Source organism: Microtus oregoni, unplaced genomic scaffold, assembly GCF_018167655.1.
Source record: "Microtus oregoni isolate MIOR12 unplaced genomic scaffold, Mior012 000059F_ref0000304, whole genome shotgun sequence".
Classification (NCBI taxonomy): domain Eukaryota; kingdom Metazoa; phylum Chordata; class Mammalia; order Rodentia; family Cricetidae; genus Microtus; species Microtus oregoni.
In genome coordinates, this window is record NW_024543835.1 from 6,651,749 (window position 1) to 6,656,554 (window position 4,806).

Below are 4,806 nucleotides of genomic sequence, written 5' to 3' on the forward strand. Positions count from 1 at the left end.
GCTCAAAAATGGCATGGTGCCAGGCACAAGGAGTGCCCTCCACATAGCCTAAGCCAGGGTGCCCTGTGATCTGTTTACTTTAAATCTCACTAGATACTCTCATTTGAGGAGCTACAAGGATGGGTGACTTGTGGCAGGAAATCCCCCAACCTAAGACAGGATACTGGGAAACCTAGGACGGGTAAGGGGGATAAAGACCTGGTCCCCACTCGACCTAAGAATCATAAGGCACCCCTCTGTTACCAGGAGAGGTAAATTGCTTCACCATTCGAGAGGAGGGTCTCTCCTTGTCCCAGTCCCTTCTCCTTTGGATCTGACACCATGGTTGGACTCTGACCTGATGCCCTTCACTTAATAGCTGCCTGTCTTTATAAAAGAAAGGGGGATCTGTCAGGAGCCAATTTCCTCCTAAATTCATTACAGGAACCATCACCCTGGGGAGACTGCAGAGAACCCCACACCATTAATTGTGTTAGGAATAGTTCTATTGACAGAGCCTACCCCACACCCAAATTGGCTGTTAATGAGAGCTATCTGTTAGCGGAACCCACCCCACATTCCAAACTATCTAGGGATCTAGGTGTGTCAACTCGCGACTTCCTGGCCTACAGTGACCTGACCGAAGACAACCTCCTGCCTACGTGACCAACTCGGACCATGTGACCAACGTGAACCACGCGGCAAGAGCCCAGGCCCCTGTGCCCACCCCCCAATTCTTTACCCTATAAAAGTTGTACCCCGTCTCTAATAAATGGAGGCTTTGACAAGAAAAAAAAAAGAATTCTAGTCCTATGCTTCTGCTTACATTATAAATTCATGTTTTGCTTTATGATCCACATAACCAGCATATTTCTAAATGTATATGTATCAAATATCTTAAGGTTGATTGTTAGGATAACCCAACTGTCAAAGTGTAATAATTGACAGTTAAACCTATGTAGTTTTTAACTTCAATTTCTTTTGTTTTATATCCATCTCCCATTGTTCACTGAATGCATCTTAGAAGGACCTAGTTTGGGACACAAATTATTCTTCACTTTTATTGATGAATAAATATGTGTCATTATTTGAACAACTCCTACTTCTTTCTTTTCTTTTAACACAATGACATACAAAATGTGAGTTTAATATGTGCAGTTGGTCATTTTTTACCTTTAGCTTTTTTTGGGGGGGGGCTCATTATACAGCTCCCAAATAAATAACACATGGAGATATTCTTGACACCAGGGAGGAGTAAACAGAACAAAATGCTGGGAGGAAGAGGAAGTGAGGTCAGAGACTACACAGCTCTCTCAGGAGCAGACGCCTCAGAGATAGACGCCATGCCCAGCTCCCAGGATGAAGCTCCGACCCAGGATGGACTAGGCTAGAATCTCCCCGGTAAGCGCACCTTGGGGTGCTACACACAGATGATTAGAAATGGGCTAAATTAATATGTGAGAATTAGCCTAGAAGAGAATGGGCCAAGCAGTGCTTAAAAGAATACAGTGTCTGTGTAATTATTTCGGGGCATAAGCTAGCGGGCAGGCGGCTGGGGTGTTGGGGACACAGCCCCGTCAATCTTATTACTTCATATGGCACCTGACGTAATGGACTAAACCCACTTAAAAAACCTGAGAAGGCTTTAAAATAAGGGAGAGACAGTTTAACACAGATTTTTGCTGTTTGTTGGTGGCGTGCTGTAGAGAGATTTCCTGATTCGGCAACAGTAGCAGAAAAAAGCTGTGTCATTTTAAAGCGCGACTTCCTGGGGCTGTGTTGCCATTGAGATCTCTGTCTGGCTCCTTCGGGAGACAGAGCTTTTGACTAGAGCAATTGGAGTAAAGTGCTACGATTTGTTTGATGGCAACTAGACTCACTGTGTTCTCGGGTCTACTCTGCTTTCTAGAGGCAAGCAAGCGCCTCATCTGAGAGAGGCTTCCTGACTCAGCTTTAGCTGCAAAGCCTGCAGCTCATTAAGAGGTCCTGCCACGAAACACTTAAACCGTGTTGACGAAAAGCTGAACGCATGCTTTTCGGTTTTCAGCCGTAGCAGGAAAAAAGCTGCGCCGTTTAAAAATGCCGGCTTTCTGGGCTGTCCTGCCAGGACAAACTCTGACTCTTTTACGCAGGCGGTTTGTGCGGTTTGCAAGCACAGGCTGCTGAAGCTCGCTTGCTGGCTACAGCCAGTACCTCAGCCGTGAGGCTGGAAAGCTAAGGAATGGGCTGGATCCAGCTGGCAAAGCCACGCCTTTAATCCTACTGATATTGCTTGGTAAATGAAAGACTCTTGTGGTCAGAAAAAGAGAGATATACAGTAAAGAGAGATTCAAAGACAAAGAAAATTTTTAAATGGTTTACAGTGTGTTAAAAATATATGCAGACTAAAATTTAAAGTTCTTAAAAGTAACAAAAAAAAAGGAAGAGAGTTGTTGTGTGTGGTAGCACACGCCTTTAATCCCAGTGCCTAGAAGGCAGAGGCAAACAGATCTCTGTGAGTTCAAGGTATAGTAGCATACACCTTTAATCCCGAATGCCTGGGAGGCAGAGACAGGCGGATCTCTGAGAGTTCAAAGACAGCCTGGTCTACAGAGTTACTTCAGGTCAAAGATACAGAGAACCTATCTCAAAAAGCAAAAAGTTAAAAGTAAAAATAAACTAAATAGAGGTTAAAACAAAGCTGCACAAAAATGGAAAATTCACAGAGAGTCTGAATTATGTACATTGTGTTTTCTTTAAAATTTTTGACTGTGAAGGAGCTAAGTACAGAGAGACATTTTATTATATGGGCTGCCAAGTGGAACCAGAACAGATATCATGAGGGTATGATTTCAAAATTTGGATCTAAAGATATGATACTTTGGAAAAGAGATTCTTCTTTTGTTTTCACAGAGGATCAGACCTTGTGGATTGCATTTATTCCGATATGGTATGATAGACCACGCCCTCCTGAAGGGTTGGTGTGAACACCTTCAGAAAATTGCTTCGCTCAACTGCCAACTGAGGTGAAGCTAACACACAGGTTATACCGTGAAAGACCTAATTAACGACGCCCCCATTCAGCAGGAAGCAGTTTGGAGAGAAAAAACTGCGCCCATGTTCCCAAATATGGTTTATAAACGTTCTTTTACATTTAAAGGGGGATATGATATAGGTATGAATAATTTGCATTAGTATAGATTTTGCTTTATTGATAGAGATTTAAGGTCAATTTTGTTATACGTATAAGTGTTTCTGATTTTGATTAAGGTATTGTGATTGTGTAGTTCATTAAAATATGTACTGTATAATTAAAAAATATAGGTTGTTAATGGATAATCATCGATAATAGTAAAGCTTGTAGTCATGTTAATTAGATTTTCTAGATATATAGAGAAATATTTTAGATAGACATTCTTCATATCTTTGAAAGATTATAGAATATGGCATTTTAAATGTTTTAATAACTAAGGACTTTTCATGACAATGAGACACTCTGCTCCTGGCAGCAACAATGTACTTCAAGAGGAAGATGGGCATCGAAGAGGCACCTTATGGAGTTTGATAGCCATTTGGGCAAGAAACTGCTCTTGCCTGGACTATTGCATAAACTGGACACAGAGAACCCTCAGAGAGAGGACTACTGAACTTTCCTAAGGTGAGATGATCTTTCAGGGTTCCTGATTCATGAAAGAGTCTGCGAGACATTCTGCAGGACACAACAGAGAGTGACTGAACTGACTTTGAATTTTCCTGCTTTATGGAAATGTCTGCTGGATACCATGGACCTGAAGGCTGAAGATGGATGCCCCAATGGTACAAAAGAACTTTGGGTGACTGTCCAGGCAGCGAGATGTCTTTGTCATTTCTAGAGTTTGAAGTTTCGTAGTTCTTGTTTACTTAGGTAATATTATATCTTTCTGGTGTCTTTGATGGAGTTAAGAATAGTTAGTTATAGTTATAGTTTTCCTTAGTTATGATAAAGATTATTGTAACTTTTACTTGATAACTGTTTTTTTATATGTAATTTTGCTATGTTAAAGCCTTTTTTTTTTGTTTAAACCGAAAAAGGGGAAATGATGGAGGAAGGTTATTGGCTAATAAAGGCACTGCCCTGGCCCATTTTATTGGTTAGAGGATAGGTGGGAGGAGTAAACAGAACAAAATGCTGGGAGGAAGAGGAAGTGAGGTCAGAGACTACACAGCTCTCTCGGGAGCAGACGCCTCAGAGAGAGACGCCATGCCCCGCTCCCAGGATGAAGCTCCGACCCAGGATGGACTAGGCTAGAATCTCCCCGGTAAGCGCACCTTGGGGTGCTACACACAGATGATTAGAAATGGGCTAAATTAATATGTGAGAATTAGCCTAGAAGAGAATGGGCCAAGCAGTGCTTAAAAGAATACAGTGTCTGTGTAATTATTTCGGGGCATAAGCTAGCTGGGCAGGCGGCTGGGGTGTTGGGGATGCAGCCCCGTCGCTCTTATTACTTCACATTCTTACTTATTATTGCCCACCCTTAGCTTGGCCAGTTTCTTGTCAGCTATTTTTAAGTTAAATTATCCAATTTACCTTTTGCTTCTGGGTATTTATCTTTCTCTATTTCTGCATACCTTTTCTTATTTTATTCTCTATGGCTTGCTATGAAGCTGGGTGGCTGACCCCTGGAGTCTTTCTTTCCTCCTCTTTTTTGCTCTTTGATCCTCTCCTCCCAGGTTTCTCCTCCTATTTATTTTCTCTGCATGCCAGGCCCTCCTATCCTTTTTCCTGCATTGCTTTTGGCTGTTTAGCTCTTTCTTAGATCAATCAGGTCTTTTAAGTAGGAAAAGTAACACAGCTTCACAGAGTTA